General features: G+C 48.5%; 1 protein-coding gene across 13 annotated transcripts in view; it reads left to right on the top strand.

Annotated features, from left to right (window-relative positions):
- The first annotated feature begins 346 nt into the window (after positions 1 to 346).
- Positions 347 to 23,381, top strand: part of ZNF536 (zinc finger protein 536) — a 437,816-nt gene continuing 414,781 nt past the window's right edge. For 5 of the 13 annotated variants that reach the window (XM_019423304.2, XM_019423305.2, XM_019423309.2 and 2 more), the window contains exon 1: positions 1,063 to 1,674. The gene's annotated coding sequence lies outside the window, so the exon portion shown is untranslated. Of the gene's footprint in view, positions 919 to 1,062; positions 1,675 to 4,312; positions 4,869 to 23,381 lie in introns of those variants that run through there. The other 8 variants (XM_019423307.2, XM_019423306.2, XM_053906058.1 and 5 more) reach the window with 6 other exon arrangements.

Genomic DNA, 23,381 nt, shown 5'->3' with positions numbered 1-23,381 from the left:
CTCTCTCCCCCTCTCACCCTCCCTCCCTCCCTCCCTCCTCCATTATTTGTCAACTCTTTTGGATCCTGTCTTTCTGCTATTAACATGCCCCAATGTCACATGCCAGTCTTTTCTTTAAAACAAGCTCCTCATTGGTGTATCTGGATACTTCTTTTATTATTATTACTGAATCTTTTTTTCCCATAATGACACCAGGATCATTATATAATCCCATAACAAAGAGGCTTTTGAGGCACCAGCTTTTGTCAACTCTAGGACAGAGAATCCATAATTGCATTATTCAGCTTTTTCCCCCCTTCTTTCCCCCTCTCCCTCGCTTCGCAGAAACCCAACCTCCTGCATCACTCACATCTCTACCTTGTTACCTCGCCTTACATTATTTACCAAAGCGTTTGCCTTGAGGACCAGCATTTGCAAAGTTGCCTTAAAAAAGTTATTTTGTTTGATAATTAAGTCCTGGAGCCCACCGCGTGATGATTATTCTGGACCCATAAGGCAGAGAACCTGCGTGACGTTTTTCTCGAAGTTTAATTACCGTATGCTAATTTCCTTGCCTACTACGTGATTAATTAAAATCATATTTTCATAATCATTTGGCACTAGTATTGTTTTAGAATTATCATGATCTCCTAAATAGTGTCTGTAAATAAAGTCGCCTCTAATGGCAGGCGCGGGAGGCGAGGCTGAGGACCTCTTCGTGTTTGTATCGCGGCGATTGGCAACATAACTGCCTTATTTACATTAAATACGCCACAAGGTTACAGCGCGGATCAACGTCATTTGATCGCTGATGACTCCCTTAAACGCCCGGGCTGTGACTGATTCTCCGCGTCCCGCTGTCCACCGAGATTCACCCGGGAGTTTTTTTTTTTTTTTTCCCCCAGAAAAGAAACAGACTTTAAATAGTTTCAGGAGCAGGTAAGAATTAAGCCTTTTCCTCTCCCCCTCTCCGTCTCTCTCTCCTCTCCCTCTGTGGCAATCTCTCTCTCCCTCTCGGCTGGATAAAAAATTCTTTAGTCAAAGGCAGGAATGCAAAGTAGTGACAAGCGAAGGGGCTGATATATGTCTCAGTAACGAGTCTGACAATCAGAATGTAGCTCTTGGAGAATAGATAGATTTTAATAAGTGTGTTTACATGAGCTCAAGGTCAGAAGCAAGCTGCGCTGTGTTAAATGGTTTCTTAGTTGCTAGACAGAGAGAAAAAATGGACGATCACACACCATTCTTTGTAGATTATTATATCAAGGGTTCAGTCTCTGGCTCATCAAAGCTAAATGCCGCAAGACCTATCTAGTTGCTGTGAATTATGCCAGGGCGACAATGGAGAGCGTTTTTAATGGTACAATGCATTTCACCTACCAGATAGGGGGAGGCCAAGCCGGGGATGGGGATGTCTGCTGGGGCTGGGTGATGAGTATCAATGAACGGGGCGATGCTGAAAAGAGGCAGATGAAAATCGAGCCCGCCCTGCCCCGGCTGGGCTGGGAACAGTTCACAGGGCTCTGCCGAGTGGGCGAGCGAGGCGCGCGAGCAGGGCGCCCGTCCCCCCTCAGCCCCGGAAAATGATCAAGTCAATCATGTGGACATGTTTCATTATTCATTGAACACAATCTTTTACAACGCTCCGTTTACGTGCCCGAGTTTGCTCCCGACGCCCGCGTTTCAATGTTTAAGGTAAGGAAAACAAAGGTGGGGGGGATCGCGGGGCGCGGCGCGGTGGGGGTGGGGGCGGTGGGGGGGGGGGCGCGGCGGCGGGGGGGGGCGGCGTCCGGGAGGTGGCAAAGTGAGTTTGGACTCTTGGCGTGGCCCCCCGTCCCCTCCCCCTCCCCATCTCCGCGAGGCCTGCCGCCGGGTTCCTTCTCGCCCCTTCGCGATTAAAAAATACGGTCTAATTAAATATCCGTGGCTGTGACGTTGGCGAGAGAAGCTGTCAGCGGGGGGAAAAAAGAGGAAGAAACCGGGAAAGCGGCGGCGGCCGGGCATCGAATGGCGCTAGAGAACTTCGGCGGCGAGCGGGACCCGCGCCTGGGCCGCCGCCTCCCCCGCCCGCGGTCCCGGGACCGTTACTTTGAAAAGGAGTCGCCGGGCCGCGAGCCGGGCGCGCGGGCCGGACCCCGCGCCCAGCTCTGGGCCCAGCCCGCGCCCCCCACCCGCGCGCGGCCCGCGCGCCGCTCTCAGGCCCCGGGAAACTTTCAAAAGGGTCTGGGGGGTGGGGGGAGTCGTAGGTGCAGGGGGAGGCTGGGGCTGCGGAAACTTCTGCTCAAGTGACTTTCCCCATTTTCTCCTCTGCCTGAGACTCGGGCGCCCCTCGCTCCCTTTCTCCCTTCGCGGCTCGCTGCGGGATTCTGGCCCCGCCGCCGGGGGGGAGAGAGGCTAATTTGTAACCATTTCTTTTTTTTTCTTTTTCTTTCTTTCTTCTTCTTCTTTTTTAAAATCAAAGTTAGCTGATGCTTACAGTGTGTCAAACTTGCGGGCGCCAAGGGCCGCTGAGACCTGCCATTTTGTGTTTTCATTGGCCTCCTGTGGCCCGAGAGCCGGGCGAGGCCGAGGTCGGGGTGCTAGGGTCCGAACCCGCGACCCCAGGAAAGGCCGCGTCGCCCGCAAGCACAGGCGCCGGCCGTAGCACCTGCCCCAGTCCAGGCCAGGCCCGGGGGCCAAAGATACAAATAAAGAAAGAAATAAGTAACAGGTTTATGAAGGGAAGTGAGCCGGCCAGCCCTGGGCTGGAGAAATGAGGCCAAACGGAGTGAGGGGGTCCGGGCGTGGGGGCCTCTGGAAGGCGGAGGAGATAGAGGGTTGGGGGCGTCCGGGAAGAGTGCAGTTTGGGGGAACAGATCCACTAGCCCAGATGTATGACTGGGGGGAGAATGATCTTTGTGATAAACCTTTCTGTTTGCTTCAAGACATTATTTTTTGAAGATCAAGAATTGAGGAAAACAGTCGTAGGCGGGACCAGGATGTATTTTAGGCAAAAAAAAAAAAAAAGGGGGGGGGGGGAGCTTTTCTTTGATGATGAGTAGGAAAGTGTCCAGATCTCGACGCGCCCATCTGTTGCAGTTTTGCAAATAATTTAAAATATAGATATCTCTATATAGATGGATGTACGTGAAGCGGAAGGTGGAAACGCAGGCGCCGAGAAGTTAGAAAAAAGAAAGGGGATGCGGGGCAGAGAGAGATCTGTCCCCACCCCCCTCTCCTCCTAACTCTTCCAAGGAAACTCCAGCGGGGCTTTCTTTGGGGACAGGTGGAAAGTTGTCTGCCCCCTCCCTCCCTTCACTTCTGTATTGTGAGCGTTCCTACTGTCCGCCTTCTTAGCCAACCTGGACACAGCCCCCGATCATTTGGGGGTTGGGTAGGGACGGCGGGGCAGTGGCAAGGAGCTGGGGGCCGAGGAGGGGCAGGGCGGGGTCCCAGCCCCGCGCGCCTGTCTCCGCCGCGGCTGGGTTTTGTTTGCCGGATATTGTTATGTCTAACGAGTGCCTCACAGGAGACGTGATTTGTCAGCCGCCTTCGTTTTCACTTTAGCAGAAAATACGGCGGCTGCGCGGCGTCCTGGCCTGCGGGTCCGGGCGCCGGGTGCGTGCCGGGGCGCGGGTGGGGGCGCCGGTGCGCGCGCGGGTGGGAGCGGGCGGCCGGCCGGGCACCGGCCAGGGGCAGTGGGCCGGGAGGGGCGAGTGCGCGCGCGGTGCCGGCCTCCCGCTCCTCCTGCGCCTTCTCCCGGCAGCCGCCGCCGTCGCCGCTGTGCAGTATAGCAGAAATCCGACAGGGGCCGCGTTTGCTGAGCGCATCCGGCCGCCGGGCAGCCCGAGCGGGCCGCCGGGCCCGGCTGGCCGGTGTAGACGTGCGGAGGGGGTCCGGGAGGGGGGGTGGGCAGGCGGGGAGGGGCGCGGGAAGCGAGCTCGGCCTGAGAGCTAGCCACCCCCCCTCCCCCCAGTCTCTCATGTCCCGGGTGTCTCCGGCGAGTTGGGGAGCCCCTGGAGCCCTGGCCTTGGCGCCCCCGCCCCCTGCCAGGGCTTAGGTGAACTTGGGGTGGGGTGAGCGTGCGTGCGTGCGTGTGTGGGTATGGTGGGGGCAGACTGGGAACGCACTGTTTTCTTTCCCAGTTTGATATTCGCAACTGGGTTTTTACTTTAAGACCGGCTTTGCTCACTGCTGGGGTTGGGAGGGGGCGATCTTTTCCCATCACTCACATCTTTGTTCATTGTTCACTGAGTGGAAGGCAGGCGACTTAAAGAGACGAAAGAGAGGAAAAACGGGGGGGGGGGGAGAGAAAGAGGAAAAAGAGGGGGAGCAAGAAGAGGGAAGGACGAGAGGCGTGGGGAAAAGCGCCCCCGCCCTCGCCCGGGTCGGGCTGGACCGTGAAACAGTAAACCCGCGCACGGAGGGTCGCCGGGAAAGTGGACATTACCGCTTTAATTAACTTCGAGATGCTCCGGCGGCGGGACCTGGCGTAGCCGTGACGCGCCCGCATAAATCTGCCCGGCCCGGGGCTGCTCCGAGAACTCGTACAGTAGCCGCGTCAGATCCAGAGCGCGCCTCCCAGTCCGGAGCCAATTTGCATAATTGGATTTTTTTTTTTTTTTTTTTGCCTCCTTCTTCCTCCCTGAAACTTGTTTGAAAACCCAAGTGAACACCACGACGACCTGCACGCACCAAAGCGAGTGCCAAGTAAGTGCCCTGCCTTGGCCTCGGCGCGCCCAGAGGTTAGCGCGCAAAGCCGGCCAGCGAGGAGCCGGGAGCCGCGCGCTGCCGGCGGGCCTCGGCTGCGGGCTGCTCGCTGGCAGAAGGACTGCGGCCGCGGGCTCCGGGGCTCCCGGCTGGCAGCTCGCAGAACTTTTTCTTCTCTGTCTCCCGACTTCTCGGGCCAGGTGAGGTGTTTGGGCCACGCGTGTACCTGTAGCGAGACTCGGGAGGCGACCTTTGGGGCGCGGTGGAGTTGGGCATCTCGGGTCCCGGGCGAGTAGTGGGTCCGGCGTGGAGGGCAGAGCTGCGAGCGAGAGCGAGCGGGGCCGGCTGCTCGTCGCGCCGCGCCGCGGATGCAGCTAGCTAAATGCTTCCCCCATTATTCTAAGGTTTGTGTCTCTGGCTCTGTGTGTGTGTGTGTGTGTGTGTGTGTGTGTGTGTGTGTGTATGTGTGTGTGCGCGCCCGCGCGTGTGTGTGTGTGTGTGTGTGTGTGCGTGCGTGTGAGTGATCGGCTTTAAAAAGAAAAGCAGCCAAAACAAGAGCAGGAAGGGCTTCTTCCTTAGCTCCCAAACCGCGCCCCCCCCCCCCCCGCCCCGTTTCCCCAGCATCATTTATTTCTGTTGCTCAAAGGAGAGAGTAAAGAGCTTCTTTGCTAGATGGGGTCAGCGAGAAATTGACGATTCTGTTGGAAATGCCATAAATGCTATAGCCAAAATGTAGCTGCATTAATAAAATACCAACCCTTGCCTGGCGAGGAAAGTGGTTTTTATAGGATCTTAAATTTTATTAAAAATACATAATATATTATTAGTATTATTTACAGTGTTCAGAACCTGGGGGAAAGTCGATTGGCTTGGGAGAGAACTGTAGCCCTGGTTCCTGTTTGCCTAGGAACTTGCTAGGGGCTGGGCCCACCACCCCTCCTGGAAGGGGTAAGGACTCAGCTTCCCGCCTGGGGAGTCACAGGGGGGCGCCCCCAGCAGCCCTCTGGCCTCTGCTTGTAGAGAGCCTAGAGCTTCTGGCTGAAGGCTGCTTTAGTTATGATGTCATTCTGATACCAGAGTGCAAATGTCTCCTGATTCCACCATTAACCGCCTGGCTGATTTGCTTGGTAATGATAGCACTGACGTCCAGCGCCTTGACAAATGCAGGCCTGCAGAGTCCTAGGAATTAACTTCTCCCCCCACTGAGGAGGGAGCAAGCTGCCAGAAGTCTCACCACTGGGCCCCTGCCTTGGAACTTTGTCCTGTCTCAGTCCAGACACTGACATGGGTGACAGGCCCCTGGACTGAGAGACCTCTGTTGTCCTATAGTTTGGAAAACTTTTAGAAGGCTTCTGTTTCTAGAGCGCCTCTAATCTGGCCAAACTTGAATCCGGTGGTGACCAGGCAGAGACATTTAGAACTGATGGAGGGCCAGGACCCCAGGTATCTCTGGGGCCATTGCATGGAAGAAGGGATTGTGACATCTGCTTTCTACCTTCAGTCCCTTAACTGTGACTTTATGTTAATATCACTGCAAGTAAACCGGATTTAGTGTGGATTTTTAAATAGTGTACAATGATTTAAGATTTCTTTTGATTTACTGTTCAAATGAAATTTGCATAAATGTGATGAAAATGAACTTAACATCTGGGCATATGAAAAAAGGTTAGTACCTCATATGTCATCTGCAGAGAAAGTCTCTAAAATGCTTTCACCCTAAACTGGGTTCGGGGAGACAGTTCCTGGAGACATAAATGCTAATTATGGAAAACCTGGAGAAAGCGCTTTCGATAAATTTGCATTCTCTTGGACCACTGCTCTGAAAACCCATCTTGTTCTGTGCCTGGAGTGCTTAACTTCTGAGCAGGCTTGAGATCCTCACAACTCAGCAAGTTAACTGCTGGCTGGGGCTATCTTCACGGACGACTTAGGGCAGGCAGGGAGCAATAGTCACGCTGCTCTGGTCCGAGCCGGAGGCCGGTAACCCCTATAATGGGAGAGGACAGGGAGGTGGCCAGTATGCGCAGCCCTACTAACCACAGCCGCCCAGTGGGTCCTGAAGGATCACTGCCTGCTAAGCCTCAAAAAGCCGAGCGATTAGGCTGTCTGCTCTGCCTTAGGTAACCAAAGAAATTTCCATCAGCTCAGACCTATAAAATCCACAAGCCCATTCAAATGAACTCTGAACTCCATCTTACTTTTTTGAGCAAGACAAGCTTATCTCTGGCATGAGGAAATCGGAGTTAAACAGCCTTCCCCAGACATGGTTGCCTTTTGCTCAAAAGTTGGCTATGAATGGCACAGGTGTTTTTAAGGTGCCTTGAATGGAGGGAAAGAAAGGCAGCAGTGATGCTCGTGAGAATACAGATGAACTTATTTTTTTAGAAGAGGATCATAAAAGAAGAAAGCAAATAGATTTATTTTTCCAGTTTGAATGAGGACAATTATAGCTTTTTAACATCTTTGGATTTAGTGTTTTTAATAAGCCTTTTAAGTAAGCTGAAATATCAGCTTGCATTTTGTTCTCAGCATTATTTAAAGTGAGACTTGATGCACGTTTAACAACAGAAGTGAGCTTTCTCCAGGTCAGTTTTTGTCCATGCTGAGGACAGCAGTCCCCAAATGTCTCTTCCAGAACCTAGAGTAGGTGAGTGCTCAGCCCTGCTTTATCCTGTCTCCAAGGCAGGCCTCAGATTTGAGCTGGAAGGACACTTGTGGTCAGGTGGCCTTCTCAGGCTGCGAAGCCCGGCTTGTGAGGTCTAAAAGCAAGGCACGAGTTCATTGGCGTTGGAGAGACTCCTCTCTGCTAATAGGGGCTTTCTCTGTGAAACCATACCTGCCCTGCATACCGGCATGCTCCCTCCAGGACACGCCATGGCAGGGCTTCGGGAGGATAGAAGGAAAGAAGCATTCCCAGGGCAAGTTGGGGGTGGAAGGCTCTGCCTGGCTGGTGAGGCTCACTGTGTGTTTTACCTGGTTGAGTGGTACCCCGTTGGGAGTTGTTGGGACAGAGGCATTTTGTCAAGGAGAGGGATTGGTTGCTCAGGTCTAGACTGTCTGGGCCACCCTTGGTAGCACTGAGTGCCCTTAGAGGGGTCAGCAGCTGAGCTAAACTAGGGAGTCATTTGTGCGGTCATATGTGCAGACTGAGGTCTTAGTTGTGGTGACACTGGTGTGTGTACGTGTGTGTGCATGCGTGTGTGTACTCGTGCGTGTGTTGGGGAGGGTGTTGCCTGCTTGAAGCACCTTTCCCAAGATGATTTCCTTTTTGCTCACAACTGTACTACTCAGGGCAGAGTAGGGAGTTTGTGAGTGTATGTGTGCAGTGGAGGGGAACATATATCCTGAGAATATGGAGCCCGAGGAGTGCAGGCGATCTGCTCTAGATTCCCTGTGCCACCCCAGGGTTCCTTTCCTCCCCAAATGAAGGCAGACATGGATGGAGGCCACCTCAGGAAGGTAGGCTACTCAGCCAGCCACCTGGCTTGGGTCCTGGCAGTGCCTGGGGGTGGGGTGGGGGCCTTCCTGCCCAGTTTATGCCATCAACAGGCTTCTGTTGCCTGTCTGCCATGGGGCTTCATTGTGCGGAGATCGGGGTGGGTTTTAGCTGGCTCTGATGGCTGCGTGAGGGTCCTGATCACCCCCAACTTTCACTTTAAGAAATCATTGTAGATCTTTGGTCTTTCTCTTCTCCTGGGGTTTTTGCGACTACAAAGGACATGGGGTACTTGGCTTTTCACAGCTTCCGAGCCAGTTAGAGGTCAGGTTTATCTGCCTGAAGAGCTAAGATTCAGGGTGAGGCCTTTGGTGGGATTTGTTTGACTAACCTGGACATTGTGTTCCTGGACAGGGCTTCTCAACAGTGGCCCTGTGGCCATTACCTACTTGTGGAGGTCTGTCCTGTGCATTGTGGGATGTTTCGCAGCATCCCTGACCTCTTACCTAAATGCCAGTAGCACCTCCCAGTTGTGACAATGAGACAGGTCTCCAGACATTTCCATGTGTCCCCTGGGGGGAAATCAGGCTCATTTCCCATGCTTTCCATGTGCCAGGCCTTGTGCTGGCCATCTTAGAGAGCACACAGAGATTTCACCCACTGGGAGAGCACAGGCTGTTGGGAGAAAGGCATGTCCAGTGCTGTGAGGCAGCAGGGAGTTGGGCCCTGCACCAAACGGACACAGACCTATGGTGTCTGGGAAGAGGGAAGACTCCCACAGTGGAAGAATAGTGGGCAGAGGGTGTCCGGAGTGAAGGTGTGGTTCTCAGCTCTGACTGTGTTTATATCAGCTACACCCTGAAAATGGCCCTGTGGGTGGGAGTTGGGTTCTGGGTCCCCTGACAGTGATGTACGAACCAAGAACTGGGAAGTAACCGTTCTTGGTCTCAGAGTTGAGGCCGGGCACCCTGCTGGCAGGAGGAGGGTGCTGGGATTCTTTTTGAGCACTTGCCGTGTGGTAGGCATGGGTTCTAAATGCTTTACTTGTTTAATCCTTACAACCTGTCTATGTCAGTAGGTATTATATTTGTCTGAAATTTCAGGAAGGGAACCTCGAGCACTGAGAGGGATGGGTAGTGGCCCTAGGATTAAAGCCTACGCAGTCTGCCTCCAGAATTGTCATGCTTAACCCCTCCGCTGCTGCAGTGCGACTCCCCTGGCTGCTGTGAGCTGTCCTGGGGCATACTCACTGCAAGACCCCTGTGATTTCATTACGGACCCAAGAAGCCAGCCACAGCCTTCTGGACACCAGGCTTGGAGGCTTCATGGGCAGGTGGAGAAGGTTCTGGACAGCCAAAGCAAGCCCTCTTTGAGGGGCAGGGGCCTCGAAGGAAAGTCACGCAGATGCCTCCAGGGCATTAAGAGATGCAGGAAGGAAAATCCGTTTGTAGGGTTATCCCCCCTCCTTTACCTACCTATTCTTACTCTGTAGCTTTACAATGAGAAAATTAAGTGCCATTTTGACACAGGAAAAATGATCACCGTAGGCTTGAGCTGACATTAACCTGCAAGTTTTCGATCAGTGCATTACAGCTTTGATTACCTGAGCCGTGTTGGGCTGGGTCTCTCATTACCGAGGTGGGCTTGTCTCTTGCCTCTCCCTCTCCCTCTCCCTGCTGATTCTTCAGACCGAATGCTGGTCTGCCCACTCCCCGTGCTTCACTCCACCTTTTCCATCCATCTGGGACCATCAGCCTCCTTCATGTTTTTTAGCTTTTTGCTGTTTTGTGACCAAATTACACATGCACGCGTACTGTCCCCCAGGATGAAGTAGCTCTATTTAGGTTGTAAAACCCGACCCATACAGTCGTTAAAACCGAGATTAATCACAGCAATGCCCTTAATTATAATGGTGGTCTCACCTGTGCATCTAAGGTTCCCACGTAATTCCCGTAGACTTGGATGGGATTTTGGCTCACGGAAGGGCTAGCTTGTAGGGCCTTCAAGGGTTTTCAGGAATTCAGTTAAGATTTATGCCTGTATTTCTGGGCACCTGGGGAGAGAGGGTCTGGGGCACTTCTGTGTAGGTGTGCGGAGGTGGCCAGAACACTGACTCCTGCATTGGCTGCTGGTGCTTGGGTCTTGTCTCATGCTCGGCCCTGCGTTCTGCACCTCGGGTGCGTTATCTCCCCTAGTTCTTTTAACCACCCAGTGAAGGGCATCCCTCAGCAGTTTTACTAGTGGGCAAACTGAAGCTTGTGACACTTGTTGCAGCCACAAGGCTCCAGCAAGGTCAAGAGAGAATTTGAAGCCAGCAGGATTAGCCTGGGAACTCATGCGTACAATACTCAGCACGGACTATGACAAAACCATCCTTCCCGGTCCCATTAAACTCACCTTTCATGTGCAAGTTGAAAACGTACACTGGAACCTGCCACTTGGAGGGCATACGCGTAGTTGTAAATTTGTTTTCGAGAGGAAGAAAATATTTGGAAACTGTGTCAGCTAAACTGTACCAACTGTAGAGAAGCAAGCAGAACACATGGATATTATAGAAAACTTACATCTCTTTGAATAGCTCGATTATTTAATTTTACTTTTCAAAATGTCTAAAAGCATTGATTCCTTATTGGATAGAGAAAAAAAAGTGGCACAGGCATTTTTTGGTTCTTTAAAAAAATTTCATTCTCTTTTAAAATCTATTAAAGTCAAGTCAGGCAAAGCCTTCCAAATTATTACAGAAGGGCTGTCGTTTCTCTGAAGCCTATTGAAGGGGGTGGGAAATCTTACTGAAATTACAGCTAAAGTGCTTTAATTATTGTGCTTCCGCGGCCAGGGCTCCCAGTTTGGGGTTGTAATCTGTTGATGCCAAGTGGCTATTTCAGCAGCCTTAAATCTGCACGGAGCAAAGAGCATCTCACTGATGAAACATGGCTGGATGTGCTAATTAAACTCAGTGCAGGATTCTTGCAGTATCTGAGAAACTTTACGCACAGACGTTTCCACCCGAAAGAGGGTCAGCGCTGGTGGGTGACAACCCAGCTCCCATAGCCCAAGAAGAGTTCAAAAGGTGGAAAAGTGTAGTGTGGGAACGCAGGGAGGGAGCAAAGCCGCCACATGCCGACATGAAAAGGATTTAATCTGCTCAGCCAAACCGCCTCTGATGGTGGAGGGCCGCCTCGGGGCTGGTCCTTGAGGCCCCTCCTCTCGCTCAGCCCTGTGCACCGCCACTCCGGATGGACGGACGTGGACTTGGAGCTCGGAGGAGCCCTCTGAAGCTGCAGGCCAGCCTGGAGCTCTCACGGACTTCTTCGGATGCTCCGTTTCTAAAGCAAAACGCCAGACACTCTCTGCAATTCTTTTCTGAGATCATTGACTTGACAACTTAATATCTGTTTTCTGTGTGTTTTTTTTTGTTTTGTTTTGTTTTGTTTCAGCAGCACCCCCCCCCCCCCCGTCCCCCATTTCTTTTCAGCTGTGTCACCCTTTGCACACACATTCTGGAAGTATGTTGAAAAAGCTTTTGTTAAAGTTTGCTGGGGGGGGGGGTGCAGGAGGAATTTAGTTCCATTTAAAATTCTCATCTAGCATGTTTTGGAGGCAGAAGAAATACAGACAAGATGATCCAAACATTCGCACGATCTGAAAATGTGTTGATTAAGGCTGTAAGGTAGCAATGTCCTCTTTAATAACGGCTGCCACCCCAAGGAAGACACGGTGGCTTTCTAAGTGTGTGACAAATGATGGGCTCATCCGGGGTCTGGTCATCTGATAGGCATTTCCCATGACAGTGCTTCTGTGACGTAGCAAGTGGTGATACGGCCTGTCTTTTGGGGGATGTGTGTATGCTGTGCCTGCTGGTGTGTTTATTCTTTAGTGATGGCTGTCTGGTGAGGGCCAGTAATATATTCCAGATATTAGAGTATGTACGGTTTTCAAAGCCTTCCCAGAAGAACCGGCCGCGTTTTGACATAATGCCCTTTTATCTCAACGATACCAGCCACTTGAACCTGATGCCTTTGCCTCACGTCTCAAAAGGTTGACAGGATCTAGACCTGTGTGAGATGGTGTTTTCAGGCACCGCTTGCTTTTGCGTGCATTAGGATCTGGCTACTCAGGTGAAAAATACAAGGCTCGTGTGTGGATCTTAGGGACGATGGGGGGTTTGCTGTTGAGAAAACTTTTTCTCCCTTTGCATGATAATATTGCCGAGATAGAAATCATATAATTCTTGTGTGTGATCTCCAAATACCACCTTCAATAAAATAATTTGTTCATTGATCTAAAGAGTGAGTGGTTTCCAGCTGCTTCATTCCTCAGGACAGACTTTCGAGTTGGAATCTGTCTCTGTGACTCATTTCTGGTGGAGGTTGGCCTCCTGCGGAGGTCATTGTGAAGGGGCCAGGTGGCCTGGGGAGGCTGGGGGTTCGGTGCTTACTTCTCTAGCAATTGAGGGCCGAGCAGAATCCAATGCAAAATTCTAATATGATAATTTGTGCTTGCCTGCCTTCATCTTGAAGGCAGGAAAATTGAATTGTTGCTGGACTGGGGAGCCAAGGGCACCCTCTTTTTTATTAATCTCTATCATCAACCAACTGTTAACCCTTTGATTAACTCAGGGAAACTGCATTTTCCCACTTACTCCATCATTGCTTCTGAAGAAGAGGAGTCTAAAGAGGGAAATTCTTTGTGTGCATTTTATTTGCTAATTAAATGTTTTTGCAAGAGTTCATAGTGCATGCATTGCTTCATGTATCAGTATCTATAGGGTAGTTTTTTGCATAATTTAGTTTTTAGAGATGCTGCCACCCTCATTCCATGATCAAGATGTTTATTTTATTGAGCTAGAAACATCAGGTTTGTAAATGAGGAAGAGCTGGAAGGCTTTTTTTCAGTAGTGTGACACAGTGATGGCAGTGGCCAGAGTCAGTCAGATGGGGCCAGGTTCGACACCCACTCCAGCACTTACAAGCTCTCTGGGAGCGGGACATTCCTATCTTTAAACCTCGGTTTTCTCATCAGTAGAATTGGAATAATCCTCCCTAATTGAGTCATCAGGATTAAAAGAGACGGTGATTAATTAATGAGTCCAGAGACCAGCTCTTCAACAAATGGCCAGCTACTGCTAGTACTTGTTTTACACATTTTGTTAAATATTTTAGAAACGGAAACCCCACTAGAAACTGTGGGCATCAGTCATTTGCACAGCCTAGTGGAGATTCTCCCTTTGTTTCCCTGGCTGGCCTTTGGAGTTATTTACCCGGAATCAATAAGTATCAGCTGATTGATTTCCTATATGTTTCAGAAGATGCATTTTAAAGGGTCAGCTGAGTTCATGGAAAGGTACGGGGTGGGGGTGGGGTTTATGTCTTCACTAAACAAACATTCTCACTCTAATCCATGAAACGTTAGCACCCTGTTTCCCGGCCACACACACACGCACACGCACACGCACACACACACACCCCTACTGGTTGCTGGGATCTTGGTGGGAATGTGGTGGCCCTTGTTTTCATCTTTTCCCTGGACTAAAGCCAAAGATGCCAAGGAAGTGCTGTCATTCATTCATTCATTCATTCATTCACTCATTTAAAAAGTATCTGTCAAGTGCATTCTGTGTCCTGGGCAAGATAGGTGCTGTGAACGAGAGCAGAATCACTTTGGAGCTATTATATCAAGAGAAAAGTGAAAGGAAAGGCAGTGATAATGATTTCTTATGTTCCAGGTTCCAGATTTTTATATATATATATATATATATATATATATATATATATATATATATACATACATATACACACACACACACACACACACACACACACATATATATATATATGTATATATACACACAGGGATGTGCTTAATTTGCATATAGGCCTGCAATCACCTGCTGCTTTCAAGGGAGCCTAGTGCTTAAGCATGAAATGTAAAATGGAGTTGAACTTGCGACCATTGCATTCAAGATGAGTCACCTACATGAGAGGTGGCGGGTTGAACATAACTACTTTTCTTTTTCCCTCAGGGGAAAAGGTGGAATTTGGGCTGACTTTCCCTCACTGGGAAGGACCCCAAATCTATGACAAAAGGAAAATGCCAGCCATCCTTAGAAAATGAGGAATACCCTGGTGATGTTATAGTAAGAAGCAAGATCCCATCTTCCTGGGAGAAATATGAAACCAAGATCAAGTCCTATAAATAAACTGCTAGCATTTATTGAGTGCTTATTACATAGTTGGCCTTGGCTTTAAAATACAAGGCATTATTTAATTTAATCCTTCCAACACTCCCTGCCTTGGGATGGAGACAGGGAGGCTTATCTATAGGGGGTTGACTTGCTCAAGGTCTTGCGGTTGGTTGATGGCGATGTTGGGTCCTCTGAATGGAACTTGAACCTGCATGTACCCTTTGGCCTGGGGCTCTTGGCCCCTGGCCTGGACCTCCTCTGGAAATGGACCTTTCAGGAATACATACAGCAGTTGGAAAATCAAGCCTCAAGAGACAGGCAGACTTGTTTTAGTTGCAAAGATTCTATCATACTCATGTCTTGGCCCCTGAAGGGTTAGACTCCTTCGGAGTTTTTCTGAGTATGGGAGTCGTGTTTGCTTGAGGTGGAGAAGTAGGTGGTGGGGGCAGAGCCCGTGGGGGGCTGGTTTGCTGTGGCCCTTACTTCTTCACGTTGTTCGGCAGTGTCACCAAGCCCTGCAGTTTGTTTTCGCAGACTCACTCATCCTGCAGATATTCACTGTGCTGGGTGCTGGGGACCTGGCGACCATAGTTCCCGACTTGAGAGAGATGCACGTGTATTTTCCATTTCAAACCATGACCATTAAGACTATCCAGGAAGAGAGTGAGGAGGGGGGCTCCTTTGCAACTAGGTGGCCAGTGGTGTTCTTGTAGGACTAAGGGTGAGAAGGGGTCAGCAAAGCAAAGAGTGAGGAAAATGTCCAGGCAGAGGGAGCAGCAGGTGCAATATCCCTAAGTTTAGAAAGATCTGGTGGCTTGAGGAGAATGAAGAAGGCCAGGGTGGCTGGAGCTGGCTGTGCATTGCTCCCCAGAGAGTAGTGCGGTCTTCCTTCTTTGTACGAGGAAGGCAAAGTCTTCCCGTTGGGCTGATCTCCCGGTCTGCTGTGAGCACAGCCTGCGGACGGGCACTGGCTGCTGTGGCCTTAGAACTGCCATCCTGAGTCAATAATCTTCCTTCCAAGTGGTCCTTCTCTGTGGCCCTCCATCCATTCTTCTTCCTATACAGATCATTCATTCATTCTACAAGTATCCACTGAGCTGCTACTCTGTGCCAGGCACACTGAACAGCTAGAAAGTAAAATTAGCTGCAAAGATAAAGAATTCTACCACGCTCTTACCTTCTAGTTTCTGTTGCGATCCGTGAGTGGTTCCTTGGTGCCTGGTTCCCCTCTGCCCCTTCTCCCCCACCCCGGCTGTAAGGGTGTCCCCCCGACTACACAGTTCTCTTGTACTTCATTTGGTTATACTTGTCCATACTTCATGCACTCAGAAGAGAGAGGGCACATCGTGAGGTTTGCACCAGCAGCTCACGGTTGCTGCTTCTTTCCTTGCATGGCTGCAGTAGCATCACGTATTTCCTTCCATCCCTTTCCATCCTGTGTACTGAGCTCTGCGCCTCTGTCAGGTGGTGTGTGGAGTGCTGAGCGCTGGGGTGATGAGGACACACCCCACAGACAGGGCTCCTGCCCGCATGGGGACACCTTGAGCTTGGTTCAGGTGTCTTGGCTGCTTCAGGAGGTTCTTACCACTCAGCTCTTTCTGGAGGTCCTGAGCATCGTTCCCTTTCAGGAAGGGAACTGGTTGGCAGGGAAACTAGATACTTGTTTCTGTCACCTGTAGGTCCAAAGAGGACTTTTGATGTTGAACGTGAAAGTACACATTTACACCTCACGCCTGGCCTTTGTCATTCCTTACTTACGTGATTACGATGGTGATTTTTAAATTTACCTAATTTAAAATTTTGGTGGAAAATGAAGTGTGTCCTGACTCTTCGGATACTAAATTTTTTTTCCCTTTATCATTTGGTTTTAAATGATTAAGTAAATTTCATTAAGTAACAGTAAACATTCCAAATAGTCTTGCATACATATCGTATTTCACATCATTGTAACTTCGATGTAAAATATTAAAATGTAAATGAGTTGATAGAAAAATTATGGAAACAAATGCATGCCTTTTATTATACTTTCAGAAAAGTTGCTTAAATATTTTCCCTTCCTTAACCAAAATCTATCATGAATTAAGAGAACAAATGGTTATGGGCACTACAAAAAATGAATCCTTCAGAATAAAGGACCAGAACTTGGTAAACAGTATTTCCCCTAATTTCACCTGTGTAGTTCTAAATATATGTTGGCTGTTGTCCACTCATCAATTTGATTATTATTAAGTAAGCCAAATAAGAATGAATATAATTATTTTAATTTCTAAGCTTTAGTTCGAATGCTATTTTTACCCAAGTATATAAATATAGATCTAAATTTATATATTTTATGAAATTTGAGCCAACAATTTTTTCTTTTCCTCTTAAGAAATATTTCAGTCTATAGTAAAAATTGTCTGGGAAGCATTTGGTATTTTATTTTAGTCTCTATCACGACTTTCCATGTGATTGTTCTATATTAATCTCGAAAAGTGACATGAGATTCCTTTTCCATAATAAATAGCAAATAATGTGATAATAACAAATGATAACTCTAATGGGAAAAATTCTATTTTTCACCAACTAAGAGAAGAGTGCCAACAATAGGTAGGATAAAATAAAATCAATATTTTGACAGTGCTCTATTATGTCTGGCTCATTAATTTGGAGAAAACTTCTCTCTTCAATCCTAAATCACAAAGTATCAACAAATAGTAGTTTCAACGTCTACTCTCATCCCAGTGCAGTTAATGCTTTGCAAGTTATTTTTGGAGGAAAATGATTTTTGATTCTGCAGATGTATAGAGATTGCATTGTGTAGGTTTTTGTTTTAGGGAACAATGAAAAAGTTTTGCCATGCGATTTGTATTCAAGAGATAGCTCGTTGCAAATTCCAGTTGAGCACAATACTATATGGTTTTTCATATAAATGAATATATATGTATGCCTATCTATATATGATTCTATATGTATATGTGTATATGTGTGTTTGTGTGTGTGAAGATGATTGTCGTGTTTTAATTTCATGCACACACACACACACACACACACACACACACTTAATGGTTATGTTCATTCACGTTCATTAATTTCACCGAAAGTTTTACTTCGCTTCCTCTTCTTTTAGAAGAATTTAGAGTTTCTGATGTCGGAGTACCGATTGTCAGTTGATTAAGGTCAATGCTGGCACTTATTCAGGCTCCTACTGACTGGGGTCACGTGATACAAGTGATTGATCTGCCTTAGACACAGGATTGCTAATTTCCCATCGTAACAGCCCTTTCTACCTGTCCCGTCCTTCATTACCCGGCGTTCTTCATACGGTGTGTAAGAAGGCTCCGTGCCCTGCCCCCCCCAAGGCCTGTGCCGTTACGGGAGTGCCGAATCACATCTCTCACTTGTGCAAAAAGTATTTGTATCACCGCTGCTTGTGCTGCTTTGTTTTCCAGAGATCACAAAAGCCTGGGATTTAGAATAGCAGATAATAACATACAGTGCATATTATTGATGCTGCTTTAATTGTCTTATTGACAACTCACTTGAACTTGGAGAAGCATGCTAATATTTATCATCCTGTGAACTCATGTGCATTTTCTTGACTAAAGCCATAATTACTGAAGAATTTCAAAACTCTGGTGTCTGCCTGCTGCTGCCTCACCTTTCCTCTGCTTGGACAAAGGCTTCTAGACTGCTGCATCATGGGGGAGCCTTAGCCAGTTCGCTTTGCCTGTTGCCCCTTAAGCTTGTATTGTCCTCTGGACACTTCTCCCTCTAGGGGGTGACCTGGCTAATTAACATCTTGACCAGCACGTGGCCAGGGAATGAGGCAGAGATTATGACCCACCTGAGCAGAGGGGGCAGTGCCATCCAGCCTTGGGTTGCCCAGAGGATTTGTTTCTTTGAAGAGACAGGTGTTGCTTTCCTCTTGGGAAATGCCATGTGGAGAATATTACAAAGATTTAGAATAGGCTGCAGCTAGGGTTGGGGCCACTGTGCATCCCAGGAGGCAAAAACCCATTCAAGGAGGGTTTTGATAAGCTCAGGCTGCTGGATGGAGCCATTCTGGTTGAACTATGTCCACTCTGCTGTCCCCAGGTCCCATTCTGCTACCCCTGTCCTCCAGGCTTCTGCCATGCCACCTGCCTCTCCACCCCCCAAACCTTCTCTCCATTCCTTGGACAAAGCTGCTTCTTCTGCCTGGAACCCTTTGGTCCGCACTGCTCACTGGCCTCTACTGCTCATTCCTCAAGTCTCACTCAGATACCACCTCTTCACAGAGACCTTTGCTGGCCTCCCCCCTCCTCTGCCCTACCCCGGTCATCTCTCTTCTCCTTGTCCTGCTTCATTTCCTTCCTGGGGTTTGTCTTTACTGGTTCCATCGATTGCGAACATGCATCCCTATCCGTCCCCCTCCACTAGAACTGCACTCCCTAAGGCCTGGACCCTTGTAGTCTCCTCGATGACTCTATTGCCAGCACCAAAACAGGAACTCACAATGGAGGCAAATGAATAAATATATTTTTTTTGAAAGCATGCTACTTTTCTAAAGAAAAATAAGGATTTGGGAGTTTGTCCTTGACCCTTTGAGAAAAACGTCGTGTCATGCAATGAACTATCCCATGACACATCCTTTGTTCCTTGCTGGAGATGGAAGTGTGAAGCTGTGGCTTTCTCTGGACTACCAAAAGGTTGCCGTGATATATCAGAGTTCGGAAGATAGTCGTCTCTGTATAGAAAATATACTCGTGTCATTGCCAAGTTTTTCTCCTCTTATGGGGGTACTGCTCCGTCAAAGGTATTTCTTGTGGATTGTGTTGGGGCCACAGATGCCTTCTCTCTCAAGCCATGTCCCTCCCTGTGCCACCTCATCGAAGGTTGGCCATGCAGTCTCTGTGACGGGCCTCTCCCTTGACATCAGTACCTTGGGCACGCAGAATTCTCGCTGGGTTCTTTGTCGGTGCCGAGAGCCAGCTGTGTGGGGCCCTGATTAACACAGATAGAGTTGTTAGTCGCTCTGCATTGTCATCTTTGGCAGCTCTTGATGGGGGTCCCTGGGCAGAGGAGTCGTGGAGCCTGGAGAAGATGCCGTCTTGACTCCCTGATTGGTGAGGCGCTCATCTGGCTGATGAGTGAGGTGGAGTAACCCCACTGGCTTCAACGAGACACTCGAATCACAGAGGATGATTGCAGAAGGGAAGAAAGGACTTTAACTTATGTCACATCCTGTTGCCCAAGTGACTGCCATCTTGGGGCGCTTGACAATGCGGGTGCAATTTGAAGAATCTCTTTTCCAAAAGTGCTGGAGATGCACATCTTCCTCTTCCTCCCCACAAGTCGACCGTGAAGTCCTACAGAAAGATAAAATACGGGAATGAATATACCACTGGTCTTGATTTTCACCTGTTCTAGAAGATTCTTTCACTATATAAAATTTCTCCCTTTGATCCATACTATTTGTTTACTTGGTGAACAAATTACAAATATACTTTTCTCCATGGGCATCTTTTCTCCTCTACTAGATCGCAAGCTCTCTGAGGACGGAATCTTCCTTTTTCTTCCCTTAGCCTGTCAGTGCCTGCCAGACACTACTCTCCCCCACCCCTACTCTCCAGGGTGTCTGGCACCTTCCGGATGGGTTTGGGATGGGAGAGGGATGCAGTAAAACCTTGATAAATGATTGAAGAGAGTTATGAACATGCATCTTCTGTAAAGATACAGAGTAATTCCCCAGTGAATTGTTCATGACTTACAGACCTCTTGGACTAAAAACTATTTGCTAGCTAGCTGGTTGCTTTTTTCTTTTCATTTCACTGAGTAAACATTTCTGCTAATTATATTTTAAAATAAAGACCTTGAGACTCTACCAAGGGGGCTTGAAACCACTATTACTCAAAGCCAAAACTTTTGGGGAGCAAAGCCCTCATCCTGAATGAGTACATTGATCATGTAAAATAAGAAATCTTGTGGTGTTCTGCTTCTTGGTGACGACCTACTGTTATCTGCCTCTAAGTAAGGAGGGGATTCCCACCTCCCAATAGAAGCTGGGTGGAACCTGGCTCTTCCAATTTCCCATCAGGGTTTTGGCATTGGCTTACTCATGTGCCTCACAGCCTTCTTCTCCTAGCTTCCTGTTCACCTGCTGTGTTCCAGCTATTTGACTGTGTGAATGCAAATAAAACATGTATGCAGGGGTGCCCACTGTGGGCCTCCATGGCAGGCAAGTGTATAATTAGAGTATACACTTGTCATGTAGGATGGAGGCACAAATCTGTGTCCTGGCCCTTGCTTGTTTAGTCAACTTGGGCTGAATCTGTTTTCCTGTCCATCGAATGAGGACAGATGCATGACCCAGCAATTGCACTACTAGGTATTTATCCAAGGGATACAGGTGCGCTGTTTCGAAGGGGCACATGCACCCCCATGTTTATGGCAGCACTATCAACAATAGCCAAAGTATGGAAAGGGCCCAAATGTCCATCGATGGATGAATGGATAAAGAAGATGTGGTATAGATACACAATGGAGTATTACTCAGCAATCGAAAAGAATGAAATCTTGCTGGTTGCAACTACGTGGATGGAGCTGGAGGGTCTTATGCTAAGCGAAGTGAGTCAGTCAGAGAAAGACAAATATCGTATGACTTCACTCATATGAGGACTTTAAGATACAAAACAGATGAACACAAGGGAAGGGAAACAAAAATAATATAAAAACAGGGAGGGGCAAAACATAAGAGACTCTTAAATATGGAGAACAAAAGAGGGTTGCTGGAGGGGTTGTGGGAAGGGGGATAGGCTAAATGGGTAAAGGGCATTAAGGAATCTACTCCTGAAATCATTTTTGCACTATATGCTAATTAACTTGGGTGTAAATTAAAAAGTAAATTAAAAAAAAAAAACGAGGGTGCGCTTGACTGATGGCTCTCAAACTTTGGTAGACAAAGGAATAGTTTGGGAGGCTTTATAAACATTCCGATTTTGGGGCCCCATGCTGAGAGTCCAGTCTTACAGATGGTGCTACAGTCTAGGGATCCCAAGCTGGCCCAGGTGGTCCTTTCCAATCCTGCTGTGACAGTTTATGAAACAAAGCTGGAGAAGCGGATAAACGTTAGCACACCTTATTTCTTGCCTACATGGTTTTCTCCAGGTTGTCCTAATTTGGCAACATTTCCGCAACATCAAGAGTATTCCTGGCTACAATCACAGAGATAAGTCCAGATACTTGTCCTCCTGAGAACCTGTCACTTTGCAGGGCAGTGACAGCATCAGAGAACCCCCCTCTGGACAATGGAAGTTCTACAGATCATTTTTCTGACTTCAATCCACTGAGACTTTGTTTCTGGTGCCCCACACATCAAAACTGGGCAGAACGGACCTGGCCCTGTTCATGCAAGAACTACATGTAGCATGATGGCAGAATCTTTGTGTTTGGATTTAAACTAAGTAGAAAGTAGTAGAAGATGGAATTAACCACAGTTTATCAACAGCCTCATCTGTGATTTTAAGAACGTGAAGCTTCAAACAAAACTAAACGAAAAGAAAACAACACAAAATATAAACCTGCAGAGCTTGGGTGGCTAATAAGTCTATATGGGGAGCAGGGGGAAATGTTGTCCAAAGGCCTAGCTGCAGTGGGCACGTATGATTGGAAAGAGGCTTCTAACCTTTCATCTTATACACCGCCCGTTCTGCGTGAGTTAGAAATACTCTTGGTAACTCTCTAACTGAGCAAGTGGAGTGAGACGGTGGTAATACTGCTCCAGGTGTACATGAATTTGACCTCGGCCAGCAGTGGTCCCGAGAAGCCATAACTTGTGATGTCTGTTAGATTTCATCCCACAACAGGGAAGGCTCTTGAGTAAATGGATGTCTTGTCCTTTTGCTTTCTACTAGCGCCCCCTCCCCCAGAAGTTTGGTGACATTAAGCAGGAAGGACAAATCATCACTAGGCACAGATTTCATCTCAAATAAAAGAACTCAATTTGCTGCCAAATGTGGGTTTAACCTCTCCCAGATCTTTGGTTGTGCATAATTAATGTATCGTTCAGCATTTGACTTTTGTGCTTTTCATACAGATTTAATCTTAAAGGATGCTCTGGGTCCTGTGCTCACAAAAGCGCATTCAACTTACTTTGTGGGTTTTGCCTCTGGGTTTTGGGGATGCTCTTGCCTGAGTTTTCCTGGAGAAGATGAGCTGTGTCGATCAAATAGCCTTCTCCCTTCAAGTCCTGAGCAAACACTGCTTCAGTGCCCAGCACTGTGCTTCCACGGGCTTGGAGGTGAATGTCACGCTACAGCTGCGATGCTGAGAGCAGTACTAATCCCTGATGGTAATGCTGATGGTACTCGTGATAATAATACCAGAAATGAGGAGGAGAGGCTGTTCCGCTGGGACACACTTTCAGGGTAATGTCACATGAATTTTCTCACTGAATCTTCAAGAGTCCTGGCAGGTAGCATCACCATCTGAGTTTCCAAGCAAGGAACCTGGAGTTCAGAGTACCAGGTGATTTACCAAAACTGACTCTCCTCGCAAGTGGCTGCGTCTGGGTAGAAATCCCCCACCCCGGCCCATAGAACCTCTCCCTCTCTCTGTTTATTTCATGGCTACGATTGCGCAGATTCGGTCAGAGGAACAGAGGGGGGCTGCTGGCTGCTCTGGAGAACAGTGCTGGCTTTCCTGTGCCTTCTTGGGGAGTGAAGGGTGAAGGCCAGGTGTAGACCAGGTGGACAGTTCACGAAGCCACCAGTCTTCAGTGCCCTTACCCCAGGGAAGCATCTAGGGGAGGGAATCACCAAAAACTCAGTTCCTGTTCCTGCCCCCTGCTAGGAATGTTTTGGGGGACATCCTTGACACGATTCCTTCTCTGGGCAACGACAAGCACTTTCTGAATCTGCACTCTTGCTAAGTAGACAAGATGTAAGAACATGTTTTCTATTGATTTTTAAAAGCAATTCAGGACCCAACTGGTAATAATAGGTGTGACCTGTGCCGTTTTCCAGGCAGTCACAAGCCGCTCGGAGCCTTGTTGTGCGACTCTGATGTTTGGGATGTGCATTCTTTGAAGATTACTTCTAAAGCAAGGCGTCCAAATCCTTAATTCACGATTCT

Source organism: Panthera pardus, unplaced genomic scaffold (genome assembly GCF_024362965.1).
Source record: "Panthera pardus isolate Hobbes unplaced genomic scaffold, ASM2436296v1 HiC_scaffold_18, whole genome shotgun sequence".
Taxonomy (NCBI): Eukaryota; Metazoa; Chordata; class Mammalia; order Carnivora; family Felidae; genus Panthera; species Panthera pardus.
This window is presented reverse-complemented; position numbering and strand designations above follow the sequence as displayed.